The sequence below is a fragment of the Bison bison genome, unplaced genomic scaffold (genome assembly GCF_000754665.1).
Source record: "Bison bison bison isolate TAMUID 2011002044 unplaced genomic scaffold, Bison_UMD1.0 scf7180017864518, whole genome shotgun sequence".
In the NCBI taxonomy this organism is placed as follows: Eukaryota; Metazoa; Chordata; class Mammalia; order Artiodactyla; family Bovidae; genus Bison; species Bison bison.
The window spans coordinates 11,615,531-11,639,489 of NW_011495071.1; the positions used below are offsets into that span (position 1 = coordinate 11,615,531).

Sequence of the window (23,959 nt, forward strand, 5' to 3'; positions counted from 1 at the left end):
ACCCTCATGCAGCAATGACTACTGAATATATATTTTAGATTCTAAAATTTAGAGTCTTTCTGAGGAAAACCTGAAGTTATTTTACTTTCTGCAGTTTCCTGTAAAATATCTAGTCCACTCTGAGCGAGTCCCAAGGGAATAATTAATAGCTACAGAACCATTCATTCATGAACATAGAAGAAGGGAAAAACACTGAATTTCATCATCCTGTAAAATATTTAATATCCTGTTTCTTGTGGCCAGTGTCCAGGGGCTTTGGGCTTTCCACTAGAATATTTTCTAGCCAGGTGAATCAAAGAATCATATCCCAGGCCTTTTAGAAACTTTGAAAAGATGGACTACTTTGCATAATCTTTATTCTTAGGGTAATGGGTTTTTAAAACCCCCTTAAAAGAAATGACCTGATAGTCACCTACTGGTCACCCTGCAGTCTTAACATTGTTCCTATAGAGGTAATTTAGACCGCTCAGCATCCCCTGGATTCATGAATGTACTACCAGTCCCACTGGTAGCACATTTAATGGCAGGTTAAAGGTATGAAGTTGTAGAGATGTGATTTTGCCTTTATAAAACCTAAGCACTTATTCAGGGAAGGTTCAGGTTTAATTTGCTAGCAGCCTATCCATTCTAAGTCAACCGCTTCAAAGGGGTATGTAAAACCAACCAAATAGATTATTTGCTTATGGGTAGATAAAGGCCTTGGGCAAACAATTATACATGCTACACACCAATGGGGACAGACTTCTTCTTTGGGGTATAATGTTCCATCATTCTAGAATAAAGCTCTGATTTCTTGCCAAGCTGGAAGTCGAGATCTACAAACTGCCTTCCTCAATGCTTTGCAGATCAATCTCAAAGGAAACACACACAGACAACACCCTCGGGCTGTAGCATTTGCAGAGCTTGGTATTCTTTAAACAACGTCCATCTATATCTGGGCCTTCCTCATTCTGACATACAAAATTTCATTCGATAGAAGAAAGAGCTCTATCTACCCCTGAACTGTGTGGCTCTTAGGAGAAGACAGCATTGAGTTGGGGGGTGGGGCGCGGAAAGTATCCATTTGAACGTCAAACTTTTTGCTGATGCCAACTTAACTACTTCATATTGACTGTTTTTGTTAAACGAGGCTTCACTATATATATATATGGAGATATATATATATATATATATATATATATCTTGCCTGGAAAATCCCATGGATGGAGGAGCCTGGTAGGCTGCAGTCCATGGGGTCACTAAGAGTCGGACACGACTGAGCGACTTGACTTTGACTTTTCACTTTCATTCATTCATTTCAACCAACTCCAGTGTTCTTGCCTTGAGAATCCCAGGGACGGGGGAGCCTGGTGGGCTGCCGTCTATGGGGTCGCACAGAGTCAGACACGACTGAAGTGACGCAGCAGCAGCATATATATATCTTAAGGGGATTCTTGGTGCTATGTTTGACCAAAAGGGAATGCCAAAGTTTTAGAGTCATCCAAATCTGATCAACTTTTCACCCTGGGTTCTGTTTACAGACTCTTCAGCTCACATTGTTGGAATGAGACAAATATAGCCAGTTTTGCTTTGATCTGGAGTCAGTTTGGCTTTCCAATCCTGGCACAATGGTGACATTTAAGAGGCAAAGGGATAAAATTATTTTCATTCCAGCCTTTTAAACATGGTGAAGAGTTATAAAACAGCTCTGGACAAATATGAAGCTGGACCTAAATGGGCCATTTCTTTTTTATAAAACAATTCTTTTTCTTACATGATTGGTCCCAAAATATAAATAGTTAGGCACATTCAGGAACCTCATTAATTTTATTTTTAAAGATAAAGACTGATGTGATGGCACTTGGAGCACCATGGGAGAAGAAGAACTGCTGTAAGGTAGAACCCAAAGCAGGGTGAAACTGGTCTTGTACAAAGTCTCTGTCACTTTCCAAAAGAGATCATGATAACTTTGAAAGCAATCAGGCAGGCTCATAGAAAACAAAACAAACCCTTATACATGTGTCTACTCACCGCTCAACAGTAAATCGTCTGAGTCACCCCAGTTTCTGCTGCCTCGCCTGCAAGCCCAGGTTCTTTGTTTGACAGCTTGAGAGGAGTTTGAAGACAGAAGGGATTGAGGATAACCCTATAGACTGATCACTGAAGAGCCTCATCCATTTCGGGACAAAAGGCCTCCTTCCTCCTCATCGGCCCCTCTTTCCATGTCTACCCCTCATAGCGGAAACTAAGGGAGAGGGAGGCAGAATCGAGGAATTGGGAGGGATTTGGATGGCAGACAAGCAGAGCCCGTGGTCTGTGAGATCGCCCACAGACACATACCTATAGACACAAGCTTGTGTGCACTACCACCACAAGTTCGGATCTACGGGTTTGTGGCAACAGGCCTTAGCATCTTCTCTCGTGTGGGGGTCTGACATGTCTGAAAATGAAACGTTAACATTGTTAGTCCAACCAAAGACTGCCGTTCCATCGTGTCGTGCCAGAAATGGAAAGACTTCATCCTGCTCTTAAGAGGGCAAAAGTCGAGCAGCATCTTCTGTGTTCTCCCCCATACACTTCCCTCTCTTTTCACTTTCCCTCACAGACACAATGGGCTTCGGGGTCAATCTCATCATTTTACTGTTTCATATTACGGAAGACTCATTCATTCAGACCTTAACACACAAACTGAACACAGAGACACATGGATGGCAAAACAGCAGAATAAAGAAAAGTCTTTCAGTTATGGGGAGCGAAAGAGAGAAACACAGGCGAGCCCAAATGCAAGTTCATTCTTTTACATACCTGTAATTACATGAAAAAAAGGGTGAAATTTTCCTTTCCTATGTGCTTTCCAGCAAACAGAAGTAGTAAACTAGCAAGCACCGCCAATAGGCTTGTATTTTCTGAAAATTATGCGACAAGATGTCCAGTTATATTAATTCGGAAGATTCCTCTTCAGGAAAAGTTTATATTTCACCTTCACCGCCCCCCCCCCATTATTGGTCCAAACACCAACACTGAGCAAGTTTCAGCATACTTTATAAAATCCAAACCAGAAAAGAAATTATACAGAGGCTCCCTGCATAACTGTTCCAGGTTGTGGGAATGAATATATTTCTAAGGACTTCTTATAAAACAGTTTTGTCAGCGTAACATTCTTTCTTCAAAACCAATGTTCTACAAGTAAGAATGGGGAAGCCAAGACAATGATCTTTCATTAATGGCTCCTTTCATGAATTTTATTGAGGATATAGTCTTAAGCAATGAGTATTTCAAGGACAAAGGATGGAAAGCAAAATCACCTCTCTTCTGAGAAGTTGGGAAAAACATATGCCTCCATCTCTTTGTAGGACCTAAAAAGAGATCTTTTCAATTTTTGTCAGCAATGTCTATAGATTTTGGTTCTCAAAGAAAAAAAATAGAACTTTGCCTTGGTATATGAACATTTATTCCTATCTCAAGAATGTGGGAGGCTCTCCTAATAACAAAAAGGACAGATGAATTTGGGAATTATTCAGAGAAAAGAGGAGGCCCCTAGGCACACAATTTAAAAGGTAAAAGCAGGAAACCAACAGAGGGTCAAACAGGGATGAAGAGGCAACCATTCATAGACACTTCGTTGTCTGCCTGTTTAATCGTGGTGGAGCCGCGGGCATGACTGTGAAGGTTGCCAAGACGGGAGAATTTAGTTGCAGCTCCGTGGCTTGACTTTTAGATCCAAAGAAACAACAATCCCAAGTGGAAGCAAGCAGGATCCAAACCAGTCACTTCAAAAATGGTTTGGACTTTCTGTTATTTTAAAATGTTCATTTCCTTTATAAAATAAAAGATTTTAAAATAAACGCCAAGCCGCTTATTTTCCTTTGATCTCCCTGACAAGGGCATGGGGCCAGAGGTATTTGAGGATGGGCACTTTGAACACCGCTAAGGATGGCTGGAACGGGTGTGACACTGGAGCTCTTATTAAAATAAAAAGGAATAGGCTTAGGCTCGCAAAGTGATGAGAACTAATTGTTGTTATCATTGTTAAAAATATAGCATGCAATACTCGTCAGCGGTGGATGAATATCTGTCAAAGTATTACACCGAGTCATTCAAGAACTAATCACCTTTGTAAATGGTTAGTTGTTAGTTTCAACTGGGGGCCTCTGTCTTTTTTTTTGGAAAATATAGGACAGAGAAAAGTTATTCATTCCAAAGGCTTTGCAGTGTTAACTTTCAAATAATCTAGAGTTTTACTTTTAAAAAGTAAAAGAGAAATCAGAAGATGCTTAGGTTGCAGAAAAAAAGAAAGTCAAATACCGATCAAGTAGAAGAATGGTTTATTTGGGAAGAGACGTTTTCCTCCCAATATTAATTGAATACCTCCTTCAAGAACTTCTTTGTGTTGAGCAGAAAAATAAGGGCTCTTTTCAGAGCAAAGTTTGGCCTGCTTTCTTAAGCAAGAATCTGCGGGGCTCTCAGAGATAGTAACAATTAAGTTGGGAAATGCAGGCTAATAGTTAAAAACAATGGTAAATGCAGGGTAAGGTAATTCATCAAGTAAATATATCATTTGTGTTATTAAACATATTTAAGTGGCACAAAGTCCTTCAACAGCATCAAAAACGATCTCCTTATATCATGATAGCTGGGCTCAAATCTTTGTCACTGGACCTGCGTAAGCACAGTTTTATAAAATTCCAGACATATAAGATCACTCATCTAGGACTAAAGTTAAAACATCAACCATTATGCAATTATTATGTTACAAGGCATCAATTATTACGCAATTTTTAGAAGCCGTATCTTCCAGGAATTCAGAGCATACACTAGGCTTTTTGGAAGCAATCTTCCAATAGTTCTAAGTACAATTACTGGAGATAGCCACAGAGTTTCAGAATGACACCTGATGGTTTCAAATGAGTTTTGCCTAAATTGTTGTCAAAAGAAATAAGCACTATTAAATAATAACTTTCAAAATATTTTTCTGAACTCCAAAGAATTGAACGTTCTTTTCATTGAATATTATAAAGCTGGTTGCTATTGTCAGAAAAACAAAGCTTAAAATGCAGTTAATCTTCATAATTAAATCATTCAAGCATACTCTAAAAACTTGTAATAACTTGAGAAAATGGAAAGTTTGGGAGAAATTTTAGAAAAATGTAGTTACCTGAACAAAAGGAACTTCTTATGAATCCAGTGTTTTAAACCTGTTGCCATCTTGCTAGGCCAGCATCTTCAAACCATTCACCCGCGTCTGGAAAATAAAATTATTTTAAAAGGATCAAGGTTCTTTGCTTGGTTTGTGGTTGGTTTCTTTTTGTCACCCAACTCTTTTACAAAGCTGAACTAGAATTAATGCCAAAATGAAAGTAAAAAGGAACACCAAAGACTGAAATAAAAGTAACTCTAGAAAAACACTGGGCTGCGTTATGCCTTCTTCATTTCCAGAACTACACATGATAGAAAGGTTCTGCAAGTAAGTCACTTTCATATTTTTCCTGGAATTTCCCTGGCTACCGATGAAGCTTGAGAACGATTTTACCAGAAAAATGATCAAATAGGAATGGGACGTCTCGGAATACTCCCAAATTCTGATGTTTTATACCAAACTGCTCATTTGCTAAACATGATTAAGAGATAGTCTATCAATAATTAAGCATGGTTAAGGTATAATCAAGTTGGGCAATCATTACCTGGCACGTTGTAGCGTCACTGAGACATCATTTTAACTTTTTGATTCTGAAATGATTCAGGAGTCATTATTTCTCTCTGCTGATGGGGCCGCTAAAATAGAAAAATATCTGATTGTGGTGGCTTCAGGAGTCTGTCCCCCTCCACCCCAGCAGGATTCTTGGCTTCCATTCCAACAGTTTTTCATTGGCCAGGTTTTAGATGCAGGGTTTGCTTTTCCTTCATTGTTCCTTTACTAAAGGAAGGAAAACTCACTGAGCAGCTGCTTGTAAAAGGGAAAATGTACTTGAGTTTTGCCTGGCTGTGGACTTGAACACCAAATTCATGGTGATGTCAGCAGAATGACACCGACAGAAAGATTCCCTGCCCTCCACCCTCCTTCTGTTTAGGAGGGATCTCTCGAACAGAATCTTAGCAGATCTCCTTTGTCCTGGCGGAAAAGAGCAATTCAGCTGAAAAGAAAGAGCAATTTCAACCTGTTATGAAAGAAAGAGAGGGAGGGAGGGAGAGAGGAAGGAGACAAAGAGACAGAAAAAGAGAATTAGAAAGTGAGAGATGGAGAAAGAAGAAGGAAGGGAGGGAGAGAAGGAGGAGGAAGAAACAGAGAAGGAGAAAGGGCAGGAGAAAGAGAGAGAGGGGGGAAGAAAGGTGGGGAGAGAGAGAGAGAAAGAGAGAGAGAGAGCTCAAGTGTACCCTTGGCATTAACTCAACGTAAGGAAGCAGGAGACACAGCTACTCTTGGTCTCCCCGTGGCTTTCCAGTTCTCCTGATGTCTTTTCTCTCACCCTCTGCAGCCCTGGCTCTTTGTAGAAAGATCCAATCACCTCAACAAAAGAGGTGCATCCAGCAAGTGCTGCTCCAAGAGTAATTCGTGGGTGTCCCGTGTCCCAGCACGTTTTCTCCACCTGCGATCTGGCCACCAGGACACCAGCCTCCATGGTGGGAGTACCCCACGCAGAAGCTTCCGGCACCCCGGCCAGCCAGCTTAGGTAGAAGGAATCCTTGTCTCCTCAGGAAAAACTGACCAGAAAGGGAGGGAGGAGACTGGCAAAGCAACGCCATGGTTTTCACGTTCCTTTCGGGCAAAGGGAAAATTAGGAATTGCTATTTATAACCTTCCTACCAAACGCTCCCTGTATTAAAAAAAAAAAAAAAAAAGAATATTTTAGGTACAATGCAAAATGAAAGTGTGGCTAGGTCGGCTAAGGAACAAAGACGTGAAAAATGGCGTGATAGGATAAAATAGATCGGACTAAAACAAAAGATGCCCTCAGAGTATTGGAGTAGTGGACTTTTTTGGCGGCAAGGGGGGGGATCATTTAAAAACGATCTTAAGCCCACTAAGTGTTCATTTACAACAGATGTATAACAGGGACCAACTACTCAAGAGTGAGAAGTTGGAAGCAAATTTGCGTTTGACACACCCGAGGAAACAAAAGGGAGAGAGCCTGCCAGTAACAAGTTGTTTCGTGTGCAGCTGGCTGAGGAGAACGCTTTCACTTTTGAAAGCATTAGGTTTGCTCAGGATGGCAATTTCTCTTCCTCTTTAAAATGCAAGTAAGGATGCCAGCCTACAACTTCCTTTCTAGCTCTAGGTTAATAAAGCCAAAAGGCTTTTACAAGAATTAAAAATTTAAAAAACAGAGAAGACCCTGATTCTGGTATGGAAACATGAAGACATATTTAAAAAAAAAATAATCAGATGTCTGTCATTTCTTGGGTATAAATGAATTATCTGCTGCACAAAGCTTTCTATATGCCAGGCTACTCTAACACACTTGCACGTTCAAAGCTATGTTTTGCTTTTGAGAAAGCAGACCACAATTGGATTAGAAAGTTACAAATTAAGTAGGGGTACAGGGCGGCTAGGACAGGGGGAGACTGAAGTTTAGAGCACTTGGATGCTTCAAGAAAGGAGACAGGCGATAGGTAAAGAGTCAGTATTCCCTAGAACCTTGGCTGTAAAACAAGGAGATTCTTGTTTCGGGAAAAGTACAAAAGAGCCTGGAACCTCCACAGTGATGCTTACAAAAAGAAGAGACCAGCAGACACAAGAAACTAAGTTTAGCTGCAACAGGGACCTCTGCCGTACTCCAGGGCAGAGATGCCTCCAGGGGAGCCCCCAGCCTTCTCTCTGCACTGCACCCCAGGAGAGCTTAGTTTTTCTCATCCAGGACTCTTCACATCTACTGATCCCCACATTTCTCTCTTCTTTTGGAACAATAAAAATAAACCAAATAGAATAGGATTTTATACAGTCTCCATCAAATTGAAGTTTGGGGAAAAAAAACAAAACTGCATCTGTATTACCTCAACTTTTCCCAAAATCAATCTGGTTTTGCCTTCTGGCCCTTGATCTACCCCCCCAACACACTCTTTCTCTCTCCTCCAAGCCTCTCTCTTTGCCCCCCTACCCTCCCTCCTTCTTCTGTCTCTCTCTCTTTTTCTCTCTCTCTCTCACACACACAGATACACACACACACACACACTGCTGCCTGGTCCAATCTGGTGCCTACTTAACAACAACAGAATGACAAGCAACATCTGTTTGTAAAAAAGCCAGAATCAAACCTTAACGGTTTTTTGGCTAGGATTCTTTTTTTTTTTTTTTCTTATGTCCCCTGACTCTAAAAGGAGAAGGGTCAAGAAGAAGAAATATGAAGATTTATATTCAACACTGGCTCCAACGAGGCAGCAATCATACTTCCCGAGAGTTATTTCCAGGTAAAGCGCTTGTAGGGAAAACCACTGCAGTATTTATGGTCGTCTCCCCTGAAGCAAGCCTGGGTCACATAAAATCCAACATATCAGATTCCTAAAAGGCAGGGGTTTTTTCTCACAGCTTTATATTCATCTTCTAGTTAGAATTCCAGGATCTTGTGTGTGTGTGTGTGTGTGTGTGTGTGTTGGGAGGTGACGAAAGACAGAAAGGGAAATGAACAAGACAGAAAAATTTTTTAAAAATAGTTGAGATGGAAGGAGTGGTGCTGTTTCTCCCTTAGTTTACAACATGCTGGTGTGTAAGCAGGCACATGTACATGGATGCCACACACGAGAGCAGGCACCAGGAGCGGGGGCTGCAGCAGAAACCCGCACAGCTGTGGCCATCAGAAACCGGTCCCATCCTTCCCCCACGGAGATGGAGACGAGAATTTCTGGAAAGCTACCAACAGTCCACAGAGTCACAAAGCAGAGGATCAGAGCTACCTCGACGGGGGAGGAGGCGGGCAGCCAGGCGCTGCTGGTGAAGGAGAGAAAGGCTCTGCTCACCAACTCAAGGATTTCACCCTCAGGGAAGGGGAAGGGTGGTGGGGGGGACTCAGAAACTCCACTCCCCTTTCACTCAGGGTTTGGAAGAAACCCACACACATTAAGGGAAAAATAAATTCAGACAAGTTGCTAAGGAGACTTGTGTAAACTCCAAGCACAGACATATTTCTTGGCCTTTCCCCCTGCACTCCATCTTGTATTCTGATCACGCTGCTCTGCGGCAACGTTGCACCAACCTTCTGCATTAATCTTGGCCTTCCCCGTGCACACTGGCAAAGCGCGCTGGTTGTATATATCATCATTTTTCAAGCTTAACAAGTGAAAAGGGTACGTGTGTGTGTGTGTGTGTGTGTGTGTGACTAGTTGGAGGGAGAGAGTGGGTGGGGTAACTCAATTTGGAATTTTAAAAACATAGGTGTTGAACAAAGAAGAGTATTTACACTGTGTGTTTTGGGAGTGTGGGGAAAAGGGTAGGTAAAGCACCCAACTCTGGAAATTTCCCTTTGCCTGTGATTTCCATCCTCTCTCCACTCAGCTGGCCCTTTCCCACTGCCCACTCCCATCTCCAGTTAAAAGCCTGTATCTCGTGGCAGGGGTAAGCAGTGCCTGCATCATCACTGCAGACACGCAGAAGGGGCCCAGGCTTCTGCAGGAAAGAATGCGTTCCCCAGCAGGGAACCCTGGTCCCTGCTTCCCTGCTCAGGAGGGTGTCCCGGAGAGATCAGCTTTTTAAAAACTAACTGGAACGATTCGTGAAACCTCTAAACCAAGCCTGTTTAGATTCTAAACCAGTTAGCATTTCAGAGGACAGACTCTGGCCCAATACCCATGCTCTGGAGCAGAGACCTTCTCCCACCCATAGCGACACATCTTCGGCAGCAGCCGATAGATGTCAACATTTGATTTAGGGGGAAATTAACATTTTCTTTCAGGACAGAGATGTTTGTATTGTTGAAGCCAATATTTTCCTTTCTCAGTCTCCTGTATTAGAAATTCGAAAATCTTCTCTAGGACCGCGAAAGGGGAGAAAATAAATAGCCTAAATCATTGCTCAGGGTGCTAGGACACACCACAGTCAGGTCTGTGTGCTTGTGTGTGTGTGTGCCTGTGTGTGCGTTCTGGCCTCACTGTCACGAGATTAGGAAGACACACACCAGAGAGTTGGAAGGGGGCATATGTTGGACCCTTCCCAAATGAGAGAAATTCACAGCATCTGCCCACCAGCCACAAGAAAGGAGCTCCAGTAAGGGGCAACCAACCAGGCCTGCTGCTGTGTTCATCACAATTCTCAGGAGAAGGCCACGGGACAAGGGATTGCTAAGGGGATGGGAAAAGTTTCTGTGTTCGGTGCACAGGGCTGAGTGTGTGCCGTCATGCTCCAAGAAGGCTACATGGCTTCCTTCTCTCCCCTTTGCCAACCTGTATTTGGTTTTCACACTTCAAAGCTAAAGCAAGCTGTGCTGCCTCAGTTGAAATAAGACAGCCAGGCAACCCTGAAGCTAGCAAGATGGAGGGTTTGCTCCTGCCACTCGCAGAGAGAGACAGAGCCCCCCAACCAGCGCTGCCAGCCCATCCTTTACAACAGACCGCATGCGAGCGAGCCCTGCATTTTAGGGAAGGGGAGATCCTTGGTGTCCTTTCTGACCTTTTCCCTACAAGGCACATCCTCAGATGTTTTGTGGCACTGAGCCATCATGACTCGATCAACATGAAAAATGAACCTGGAGGGAAAGGAACAGGGTGGGCCTCTCCCAGCGGGCAACTGGGCAATTGCCCTGTGACCTGCTTGGCCTGGGGGCAGGGGAGTGTCACCTGCATTTTTTCATTCGTTCAGGAAGCTGCAGTAGCCCAGACCCCAGGAAATCCCGCCTTGTTGCTTGTTGGCTGTTTGTCCTGCCTGCCGGGACTCAGAGGACTGTCTCGCTCTAATGTGAATACACATTTGCCAGGACACTGTGTGATCCTAGAGCATCAACAAGAGGAAGAACTAATTTACAAAATCAATGCAACAACCAGTCCTGCAATGGAGGATTCTCTTCTGTCTAGATTGCCAAAATAGTGCTTTTCCTTTATAAGTTGGCTTACTGCTTTCTCAAATTCCCCCAAGAACAGAAAACACATTAGATACCTCTCATTTCAGCACCACCTGCCTTCCTCCAACCCTTCCAGTCCTTTGTGGAAAAAGGGAAAGATATCAGTAAACAAATGATCAACACAGCCAGGCTAGTCTGGAAGAAAGGTTATATCAGATGCACATGAAGCTGATTCAGATAGCATTCAGATTTTTAAAATATGGTTTTTTACATCATCTTGGAAAATCTTTAAGGAGTCTGTTCTTTGAGAGGCAGAAAGAAAAACAGCCATGTTAACAGTGGCTGGCAAGCCAAAAGGCTGCCTAGAGACACATCTCAAAGTATAAAGTAAAAGACTTAACATGGGTGTAGGTACATGTTCATGTGTTCATATACAAACATACACATCCCTATATACATACATACATATATGCATATATACATATAGGCATACACACACACACATTTGCCCTCCAAATCTCTCACCTCTAGCCCTGAAGTCAAAGACCACATCTTTTTCACATGTTGCAAACTGACCTTCCCTTATTCTACCCTGAAACTCAGTCTCATACCCCGCATGCAAGGTAAGGAAGAGAATGTTTGGCCTCTCCATCATATATGAGTTAATGCCTCAAACTGCAAAATGCTTTACACATCAGTAAGTCTAGTTGGTATTATCACTCCATATCATGGCAGAGAGCTGACAAAAAGGAAAGTTAAGTGTCTTCCCAAAGCTCATATATTATTGTAATGACAGCATCAGAAGAAGACTCTCTCGGGCCCTAAACTAGCGAGAGGGTCCTGGGTCAGACTGAAGGAATTTTCTGCTGTCCCTTCTCTCCTTCTGCTTTGTTAGTCAGGCATTTGTATCACCTATAATCCCCCAGTACAGGAGACCCTGGCCACATGTACTCCTGCAGTCGCCATCTTGATCAACACCAAAGACTAAGCCACCAAAAGTTCATAGTGGGGTTTAATGTCAGAGGTCAACTAAGGTTGAGAAAGGTCTCCAGCAGTCTGTTCTAGTCAAGCCAGTCCAACTGTGTGGTCCTATAACTCTGACCAGGAGTGACAGATAACAGGTCTCAGGTTCCTGATTCTGCAGAATGGTTTTAGCCCATCTACACTGAGACTGAAGTCAATCTATCCACCACCCGGTGTGATTGTTAGTGCTTGCTGAACTTCTATTTGTTTTCACACATGGGGCAGGATTGAGGAGAGGATGAGCTCAAGATTTAAAGAGTGGGCATCAAATGTACAGTGTCCTTGTGAAAAATGTTGACATGTTTTCTATATATTACCAAGGCAGGTGGTCATTAAAGAATAACTGTGAAAGTTATAGGGTCTCTCAGGAGAATTCAAGATGGTTAAGATGCTTTTCTTGGGTAGGATTAATATCCATAATATAATCACATCTCTATGTTTCCTTCTCACATAAATAATTTATTTCTGACATTTAATATGGACCAGACATCACCTCATGGATGGCTCATAAAAGCATGATCATATTTCCTATTTCTTTCGGTGTGATATTTTTGGGGTGGCAGACAAGAATGGGTGGGGTAAATGGAAAGTTGAGTCTTGAATCCCATCTAAATGATTGGTAAACAGAAAAGGCTGGCAAGCGCCACAGATAGAGTCCAAAATCCCTTCTTGAAACATTTTAATGATGCCATGAAAAACTCAATATGCCACTTTTTTCTTTTTACAAATGAAACCGCTTATGCCAACACAGACTGACTGGTAGAGGGTGTCTGGAGTACACACTGAGAGGGAGTCCGAAATCCTGCTTGATCTCAGCAGGAAAGAGTTTTTACGAGGGTAAGTTATCCATGCCATGGGAGAAGGAGGTGGATGATGAAACACACACTGTGTATTTGCCACTCCTGACTGAGCCCCTAATCCTCTTGCATCCGCGTTTCTTTGTCTTCCTCATGACAATGGGAGGAGTTATTCAGCAACCCCTATGAGACCAAGTTTTGAATGCCTATAAAGTTTAATTGTTATTATTACATTATTTCTGGACACTCTAGCTAATAAAGAAAGGAGTTCATGTTGAATTTCTATCTTGTATGTAATAGGTCTTACATATTTTATTCACACATTCAAAGTTACTAGAATAAGGTAGAAAAAAAAATGGCAAAACAGTTCCCATCCTCCACCCCCAATCACTGTGAGATACAAACCTCTTGACAAGTCTTCTGAAGACAAGGAAAATCATGACGAAGAAAAATTTCTGTGCAGACTGGGATGCCAAATCTATTTATCTTAATTCAGTTCTCCTCAAAAGTTACCTGAGATGATGCATTTTGTAAGAAAGACCTCTCTCTGGGCAATGCAGCTGGTCCTGACTGGCATTACCACTTCTCCTGGGAAGCTTGGAAGGTTCCTAGTGCTAGGTGAGGGCAAGTGGGGGCAAGGATAAGACAATGATGAGATATGGTTGTTTCCATCCTACCTTGTTGACTTTGCCAAGCTCCCTGCTGCTAGGACACTAGACATCTGTGATGAAACAGGACCTGAAATCAGGGGACTTGCCCTTTCTCCAGGACACTCAGCCACAGACAGAGATCACAGACATGCTTAGCCCCTGAGGAGGCTCCATCATTGTAAACAAGGTCTCACCGTGTTTCATAGGCTCACTAATGGATGTCTATCCCTTCAAGAAGGCGAAACTTCTATGGTCCAAGTCATTAAACTAAAAGTCACTTTCCAGAAATAGAAGTCTAAGGGGACCATAGCAGAGACTGTCACTCCTACTGATCTAGCTTTCTCTTTCAAACTTAACATTGGGGCTATTAAATCCACCTTTCCAAGAAGCAGGGTGGGAATTTCCCAGAGGGCAATTAAGTATTGATTCCAACCTGTGGGGAGCCAACTTTATTTTCACATTTCTGAGATGTGACAGAGGACATTTTCCTAGTCTCAACTCTGGGAACTCAGCCTCACAGCCTGTAAAAGTGGAGATCTTCCAGCCACGGGAGAGAGGTCATTGATCCTTTTTTGACTAAACAACACAGACTCAGGGGTCCTCCCAAACTCAGGCCATTACCTAGTCCATCACTCTGTCTCCATGGTGGACCACAGATGGGCTCGCTAAGTTCCTCCCCGCTTCAATACATTTGGCAAATGGACACAAAGGGTCAGGGCTGCCAGATGTTTTTCACTGACCTGTGCACACGCAGTGAGGGATTAAGATCAAGTCACTGATGAGTTTTCCTTGTGGACTTGGAGCCCCAGCAAAAGTGGTGACTACAACAGTCAGGAGTCTCTTACCTTTGAGATCGGAATTTTCAAGGAGACCGAGAGGCTTGACCTCCAAAGGGAAGGCCCGGTTGGAGCTCAGAAATAAAATACAATAAAAACTCTGTCTGGGCCAGGTTTATACAGGATCCCCCGGGTAATGGAAAATTACGAGAAATTCCATCCGGGAGTTCAGCTGAGCATCTCGACGTCGGTTTGTGCACATCTGTAAGTCCTATTAGTGCTTATGAGATCGACATGCCTGTGGGTTGATTTGGAACTGCAGTTATGCCAAAGGAGCCATGAGGATCTGAGTGCGAGCATATGGCTTCCTCTACCCCCTGGCTCCTTGCAGGGATGAGAGTAGGGGAGCATGAGATTCAGGGAACCCCTTGTCCTAAACAACCCCCCCAACCCTGGGCAGGAGTGTAAGGGTGCATCTCCCAGCCTCTGCTCAGTTCCCGTGAGTCTGTGGATAGAAATGTTGGTGTGCTGCTGCTGCAACCCAGGGCTGGATTTTCTTCTTAGCTTGCTCACAGCCCCTCTAGATCCATGGCAGACAAAGGCACCACCAAATCCTCACTAAGCGAACATAAAAGCCCTGAGAAAGAGAAATGCTGGCTCTATAACTGCCTTTCTTACAACATATGGCCTAATGCTAATGCTAATATGATGAAAGTCCTGCTAAAACATCTTAGCCAAGGGCTCCAACATGGCCTGGCTCCACTGTGCTTATTCTTTTTCTCGGTTAGATCTCTGCCTTTACTAGAGTCCCACTTTCCTGCACACACATACCTCACAAATGGGCTGTGCCAGATGGACTCTTAATCACAGTAATCAGCTGGGAAATTAAATGTTAGAAAATCCAGCTAGTCTCCTGAATTTTCCCACTCGAGATCAGGGCCTGAGCTACTGCAATGCCCCATAGGAAAACCATGCTGCCTTTTCAAGGAAGGTCAATGTGACAGGCCCAGGGTGGGCTTTAGGCTTTGTGGCCCTTTCTGGGTTTTTCTTAGAGAACTACAGTTCACGTCAGTTTTGCCTGGGTTCAGATGGCTGCTATTAATACTTCTTATTTACAGAACACATACCTTGGAGGAACTCAAAACATTTACAGAAATTAACCAAGCTTTGCACCATCCCTGACAAGTAGGCAGGGACTAGACAGTACTTCCTTCATCTCAGAGAAAGAAACAAAGTTATTAAGAGGGCAGGTTTCTTTGCCACACCACATAGACAAGACCCCACAGCCCACTCATTTCCAGGGCTCTGCTGAAGCTGCCAAATGAGGTGGGTGTTTGTTTATACTATGCTCACTAGCTTATTATTCTAGTATTTTTCTCAAGCACATTCACATAATCATGCTGCAAGATTCCAGTGAGCAAATACCGTGACTTTTTTTGGTGAATCTCCATACAGTGTGTATTGTAGGTTTCCTTTAGTAGGTGATCAATACATATGACTGACTGGTTTGCAATAAACCTGTACCTCCTTCTAGACTGGCTTTTCTCCCTCTGCCCAGAAGACTCTTAAATTCTGCTCAAACGTTATTCCCCAGATGACCCCGAGGCTCTATCAGTAGCTAGGTTTTAGGAGCCCTATAGTACCACCTCAGAGAAGGCAACGGCAACCCACTCCAGTACTCCTGCCTGGAAAATCCCATGGATGGAGGAGCCTGGTAGGCTGCAGTTCATGGGGTCACTAAGAGTCGGACACAACTGGGCGACTTCACTTTCACTTTTCACTGTCATGCATTGGAGGAGGAAATGGCAACCCACTCCAGTGTTCTTGCCTGGAGAATCCCAGGGACGGTGGGACCTGGTGGGCTGCCATCTATGGGGTCGCACAGAGTCGGACACGACTGAAGCGACTTAGCAGCAGCAGCAGCAGCAGCAGCATAGTACCACCTTGTCCAGCACTCACACCATTGTTCCATAATCATTAAAAGGTGTAATAGTGAAAAGAAAGTAACTCTGTGGTCTTTGAGACATACAAGCCTCAGTTTGAATCCTAATTCTGCCATTGTGAGACCTTGGACAAGTTACCCAACTTCCCTCATCTGTAAGATAGGGATAACATGACTTAGTTTAGAGTCTATTGTGACACTATTTGTAACAGGAGGCAATAGAAACAATTTAGTATCCATCAATATAGGAATGGTTAAATATATGATGGTATGTCAATACTGTAGCTACTATAAAGATTAGTATATATAAAGAATAAAGAGAAATACCTGAAAGACATATCAAGGGGAAAGAACAAGTTTCAGAGAATATGCATGATTCTACATATGCATATGAACAACTCCCAACTCAAGTTTCTTATTACGAACAGGCTTACCTAAAGGTAAGGAATGAGCTAACTTCTACGAAGCATGAATAAACAACGGAAATAGTAGCTATGACTTCTGCTATAGATGGTTTCCTTGCAGGTGGAGCTGTGTTTTAATCTTTACAACTCTAGCACCTGGCACATCAGAGGGGCTGATGGATTGAGTGAAAGAAAACTACTCAATGAGTGATGCTTTCAGGAATTAACTGTTGAGTCAGGAAAGAAGAGCCCTAATGTGAGTCACCAACAGTCTCATGTCTTGTTTGGATTTTTTTTTTTTTTTAATGTGGGAAGGCAGCCTACTCCTTTGGGAAGAAATTGGCCTGAGAGTCATAAGGCCTAGATTCCAGAGTCATGTTTCTTAAAGTGTGGTGTCAGGACCACCAGCTGCCAAATCACCCAACAGGCTTATTAATCATACAGATTTCTGGGCCCCACCCTTGATCTGAATCAGATTCCCTGAGATTGTGATTCAGGAATCTGTATTGTAACAATTTCCTTTTTATGTATAGATAAAAAAAATAATAAAGTCTGAGAATAACTGCTTCAAATCCTATCACGCCTTCCTTTTTGACTTTGGGCAAACCAATAACCTTTCCAGAACTCAACCACTAACCTTTCCTTTCCTTCTGTACAGTGCAGAGGTTGCATGGCAAAGTCTTCTTGAAGTTGTAGAATTCTATGACCATGAATGATCCAATTCCCTGCCTTGAGGCAGTCCTGTCCGTCAGCCATATAAGATGGACTCTTCAGACCTGGTGTGAGCTGCCTTTGGGTCCCCAGGCTGGCATATGGATACTTTCAAATTCAGAAGCTGCTTATATTATTCATTCTTGTACCTTATATTCTTTAATTACTAAAACAAACTGGCAAGGACAGTCTCTCAGCATTGGTTCTTAATGATCAAAATTTATAATTTCTGAATCTTAATATATTCGTGTTAGAACTGTAATATATTAACATAATGCAATTACTGTAAGAATTAATATAACAAACACATATAAAAACACACACACGAGAAAGGGAAGCTGGTATAAAGACCCTGGAACAGATGCTAAAGACAACGTTAGGAAATATTACTGAAGAGAGCCAAGAGAATATCTCTCTAGTCCTGGGTATGGATGGAAGAAGAGGAATGTGTCCAGTCATTTTCATGGAAATTGAAAGCCAAGAGCACAGATGGCTGAGTTGAAGAGGGACCCTCTAGCATGTTCTGTGGATAGCAGGCCAAGATATGGCAAGTGATAGCATCCTCCAAGAAACCCCAAAGGTCTGTAGAAGACAAAATCCAAGACCAAATTAACCCCTCCTCAGTCTTCAGAGAGAGAAGAGCTTCTCTGAGTCATCAAGAAATTGTTCTAAGTCTTAAAAAGGACATTCTGGAAGACAGTTTTGCTGAAGGCAATGTTGGAAGTCAGTGAACCTGGATGTAAGCTTTCTGCCTACATGCATCCTAAGTCGCTTCAGTCATGTCTGACTCTTTGTGACCCCAGGGATTGTAGCCCACCAGGCTCCTCCGTCCATGGGATTCTCCAAGCAAGAATACTGGAGTGGGTTACCATGCCCTCCTCCAGGGGATCTTCCTGACCCAGAGATCAAGCCTGTGTCTCTTGGGTCTCCTGCACTGGCAGGCAGGTTCATTGCACTACGCCACCTGGGAAACCCGTCTGTGTTCTCTGCCCTCTTTATGAGGGCTATTGTCTGAGTTACTCAGAGCCCCAGAGCCTTGCCTGTAAAATGAGGTTAATAAGATTTAGTCCATAAAATTATTGGGAGAACTGAATGAAATAATACATGTAAAGTGCCTACCCGTGTCCAAGGCACATCAAGCGTGAGGTCAATGTTTAAAAGAAACCACTTTTCCTCAAGTGACAGCGCAGAGGCCAACTGTCCTTTGAGCCTCTCTTGCCTTCCTCACAGGAGCCTGAGAGCGTGTTGACTATTCTTTATCACTAGCGCCACCTGGGAAGCCCAGACACCAAATAAATATGCACTAAATGAACACAAGATCTAATGTTCCCAGCCATCGTAACAGAAACAGACTTAAAATTGTGTTTAAATGGTTGATAGTGTATGGATAGGAGAGATGGCTAAATGTGAAAATTCTCTGGAAATCTTAGGTCAGAGTTAAGTCACCTGGAAATGAGCTAGTCTCCAATAATTCAGACTGCTGGAGTTAGACATTTTTCACATTTCTATTTTTTTTAATTCACATTCTATCATCTCGAATGTATCAAGCTCCTTCCTGAAAACATTTCTCAGGGAGAAAGTTAAAATTCCTGAGTTCAAAGCTCCCATCTTTGGACCCCAAAAGGGGAAGGAGAAGAAACCCTTAGATTTGATGGCTTTCTTCCCATCCCCATCCATTTTTCCTCACCTCTACTTTTCTTCTCATTCACCCTTAATTTCATTTTCAGATATGAGTCAGACACTTGTCTTCTGACTGCACCTTCCTAGAAGCAAGTTTCACACTTTGCATTGCCATGTGCCCAGCCCTGGCATAGCATCGAGCACACAGAAGTACAGAAAAAATATCTGTTATGTAAATCACATACTGGCTAAAGGTATCAAGGAGATCTGTAACAGGGAGAAAAATTCATTGCTTTACCTCTATGAGATATCCTAGCCATTTCTCCTGGACTCCATCATTTGCTATTACTAGGCATATATTATCCTATATATTTCATGTCTTTGTTCACGACCCCATGAGCTGTAAGAGTCTTAAGATCAGAATAAAGTTCTCCTCTTCTGCATCCTCCCCCAAACAGCCACTTCAAGACTCTGCTCTCAGTGGCTGGTGATTCATCAAGTATGGCTGCCTGACTCAGAACCAACATAATCAGTACAACCCACTCTGGACCTTCCAAGGAAGTAGGGACCATGTCTCACTTGTGCTGACATACAGCCCAGTGCCTGACACATCAAAGACTCTCAATAAATATTGACTGAGGAAGGCAGAGACGGAGTAAGAGTGAATGATACTGAAAAGGGAAAAAACCCAAATGATTCAGTGAAGCCAAACACACAGCAAAATAAACTAACCTGTCTATTCATTCTATCTTACATTCGTTCAACAAACATTTACTGAATGTCTGGTTTGTGCCAGCCATGTACTTGGCACCAGTGACTTGCACATGAATTATATTTAAGTGGGAAAACAGGTCTAGATGGAACGTCCACTCTAGAGGTGAAGATGGATGGCATACCAGGGGTTGCATGTCTGTTTGTGTTGCCAATGGGCAAGGAGAGGTGCAGAGGAGGCGTGAAGGAGGTGGGGGTGATCAGGGAGAGGCCAGGAAACAGGAGACCAAAGACCAGACAACAAAATTCATCTTGCCCTGAAACAAGAACTTCATGTAAAGACAAATGGGTTCCGGACGTTAGGCACTCTTTAAACTGATGGCTTAGCATGATGGCAAACCCTGGTATAGCAAACAGACATCTTTATATACAGTAATGTGGACATGCGTCCAGCCAAGAAGCCCCAACATTCCCATTTGACTGACTCATTTGACAGACTCAAATGCCTGAGCTCAAGTGTGGGCTGACCTCCTTGACCTTGGCACATGAGCTGTTTGGGGATGTTTTAACAAGTACTGGGAAGTGGTAAGCTTTTGTTTCTCCTGATTTTCCCAGAGATATCTATTAGCTTACACCTGGCATTCATGTGCTATTCTGCACCAGGAAGCCGAACTCAGTGGAAGAAGAGTGTCAGGGAGAGAGGATGAGGAGGAAGGAATTTGAGACATTAGCAGGGTGGGAGCATAGGTACTTCAACATTTAATGAAGCTACTTGAATAAGGAGCCCAGAAATGGGTAATAATATTGAGTTAGAGTAAATTCAAACTCAAGTGCAATGACTCCAAACATCAACATGGGTTAAGAGGGAAACCAAAGTGCTCTGGTATGTGGTCACACAGTTGACACTATCAAGCCATTCCCCTTCTACTTAATCACCTCCCACGACCATCTTGGCCTGCCTAACACTGGAAGTGCAGTCACAGACCCTGATCTCCACATCTGGAGATGGAACCTTTGCTGTCGTATGAATAGGAAGGAGACTTACACTCACATAGGTGGGTATACAAATGAGTGAAGCTCTGTGTGGGTCTGTATAGAGAAGGAATTCAAGGAAGTAAAATGGTAAATCTCCAATTTGAATGCTCTTTATCACCAAGCAAGTCTTTGCACTCAATTTCCTGGGATTTTCTATCTGTTCTAAGGAGTTCCGTGGAGAACCATAGAGGTTTGACAGCCAAGGTTTCTTTTCTTTCCTTTTTCTTCTTCTTTTTAAAATTTTGCCTGTGCTGGGTCTTCACTGTGGCCTGCGGGCTTAGTTCTCCCTTAGCATGTGGGATCTTAGCTTCTCAACCAAGGATGGAACCCTCATCCCCTGTGCTGGCAGGGCAGATTCTTAACGACTGGACCACTAGGGAAGTCCCAACAGCCAAGGGTTTCAAATCCCGTCTCACCAATTAGGTGGCAGCTCTGAATAAGTTAGTTCCTCATACTCATTTTTCTTCATCTAAAACTCATTGAATTGACGAGTACATACAATTCCTTAGCTCTTATAGGTGCCCAACAAATGCTGATTACTTTTTCTCATCCCCTAATAGAAATATAAGGCAAGGACCAATGCCTTGTTTGCTTAGATGTTTTGTAAGACACACACACATGCAGACAACACATGGCATGTATGCTCAGCTGTGTCTGACTCTTTGCAACCTCATGGACTGCAGTCCACCAGGCTCCTCTGTCCATGAAATTTTCCAGGCAAGAATACTGGAGCAGACTGCCATTTCTTCCTCCAGGGGATCTTTCTGACCCAGGGATGGAACTCACATCTCCGCATTTTCTGCATCGGCAGGAGGCAGATTCTTTACCACTGCACCACCTGGTAGGCCCTTGACGAGGATTAAAGACCAGCATCGGTGGTGAAATGGGAAAATACACTTGAGATACGGTACTGACTATCAAAGGTGAAGACAGGGCTTAGGGCAGCAATAAAAGAAAGAAGAAAGAAAGACACGGTTCACTTGAGGGATAATTTCTTTATATTTCATTACTTTTTACTCTCTTGGCCTCCCAGTTTCTATGCTTCTCCCACCACTGGCTTCTGGATGCTAATGCCACAGACATGAGTATGCCTCATGGGAAAACTGGAGACTGGAGGGAGCTCTTCTGGCCACATGCCCACCTTTCCCCAAACTTCCCAGGTGCGTCTGCCCCCTGGGACGGGATGCTCCAGAGACTTGTTGCTGAATGTGCTGCTGCACTTACATGGTATGAGCCCTCAGTCAGGCAGGTCAGTTCCATTCTGATGCTACTGGTTAGTTCTCTTATGAAAGGTAAGACTGAGAGAAAGAGGAAAGGGAACACACCCACAAGACTGCAGAAAGCTCCTTCTGAATGGGTGTAACAGCAAAACTCACTGCTAACACACTAAATGGCAACTCACACTCACTCAACAGCCTCACACCCATCTTCTCTAAAATTTCTATCTGTCATAGAAAAGAGGTGCAGAAGACACTTTCTTTTAATGGTTTATCAGTCAGCTGGGATACAGAAATAAACATCCATAAAGATATTATACGGAAACTACTGCCTTCTCCTTACTCAGTTAAGTTCAGTCATTCAGTCATGGACTGCAGCACACCAGGCCTCCCTGTCCATCACCAACTCCCGGAGCTTGCTCAAACTCATGTCCATCGAGTCGATAATGCCATCCAGCCATCTTATTCTCTGTTGTCCCCCTCTCCTCCTGCCTTCAATCTTTCCCAGCATTAGGGTCTTTTCCAATGAGTCAGTTCTTCACATCAAGTGGCCAAAGTATTGGAGATTCAGCATCAGTCCTTCCAATGTATATTCAGGACTGAATTCCTTTAGGATGGACTGGTTTGATCTCCTTGCAGTCCAAGGGACTCTCAAGAGTCTTCTCCAATAACACAGTTCAAAAGCATCAATTCTTTGATGCTCAGTTTTCTTTATGATACAACTCTCACATCCATACATGACTACTGGAAAAACCATAGCTTTGACTAGACGGACCTTTGTTGGCAAAGTAATATCTCTGCTTTTTAATATGTTGTCTAGGTTGGTCATAGCTTTTCTTCCAAGGAGCAAGTACATGTCTTTTAATTTCATGGCTGCAGGCACCATCCACAGTAATTTTGGAGTCCAGAAAAATAAAGTCTGTCATTGTTTCCACTGTTTTCCCATCTATTTTCCATGAAGTGACGGGACCAGATGGCATGATCTTAGTTTTCTGAATGTTGAGTTTTAGGCCTACTTTTTCACTCTTCTCTTTCACTTTCATCTAGAGGCTCTTCAGTTCTTCTTCACCTTCTGCCGTAAGGGTGATGTCATCTGCATATCTGAGGTTATTGATATTTCTCCTGGCAATCTTGATTCCAGCTCATATTTCATACAGCTGGCATTTCACATTGTGTGCTCTACATATAACTTAAATAAGCAGGGTGACAACATACAGCATTGACATACACCTTTCCCAATTTGGAATCAGTCTCTTGTTCAATGTCCAGTTCTAACTGTTGTTTATTGACCTGCATACAGATTTCTCAGGAAGCAGATAAGGTGGTCTGGTATTCCCATCTCTAAGAATTTTCCAGTTAGTTGTGATCCACAGAGTCAAAGGCTTTAGTGTAGTCAATGAAACAGAAGTAGACTTTTTCGGAATTCCCTTGTTTTTTCTATGATCCAACAGATGTTGGCAATTTGATCTCTGGTTCCTTTGCCTTTTCTAAATCCAGCCTGAACATATGGAAGTTCTTGGTTCGTGTACTGTTAAAGCCTAGCTTGGAAAATTTTGAGCATTACTTTGCTAGTGTGTGAAATGTGTACCGTTGTGTGGTAGTTTGAACATTCTTTGGCATTGCCTTTCTTTGGGATTGGAAAGATATAAATATAAAATAAATAAGTTATACATATTATTGGAGAAGGCAATGGCACCCCACTCCAGTACTCTTGCCTGGAAAATCCCATGGATGGAGGAGCCTGGTAGGCTGCAGTCCATGGGGTCGTGAAGAGTCAGACACGAATGAGTGACTTCATTTTCACTTTTCACTTTCATGCATTGGAGGAGGAAATGGCAACCCACTCCAGTGTTCTTGCCTGGAGAATCCCAGGGACGGTGGGGCCTGGTGGGCTGCCGTCTATGGGGTCGCACAGAGTCGGACACGACTGAAGCGACTTAGCAGCAGCAGCAGCAGCAGCATACATATTATAATAGAAATATAATATGAATCCATCCAAAAAATATTTATTAAGTAACTCCTGTGAACTAGGCAATGAGCTAGACCAACAAAAATGCATATATGCATAAAGAATTTTTACACATTCTTGAGTAGTACTTATTGGTATAGTTG

The 23,959-nt window shown here is 43.0% G+C and overlaps 1 long non-coding RNA gene across 2 annotated transcripts in view; it reads right to left on the reverse strand.

Annotated features, from left to right (window-relative positions):
* Positions 1-1,380: 1,380 nt before the first annotated feature.
* Positions 1,381-23,959, reverse strand: part of LOC104981415 — a 235,570-nt gene continuing 212,991 nt past the window's right edge. For both annotated transcript variants that reach the window (XR_824372.1, XR_824371.1), the window contains exon 5: positions 1,381-5,221. This is a non-coding gene — a long non-coding RNA (uncharacterized LOC104981415). The remainder of the gene's footprint in view (positions 5,222-23,959) is intronic.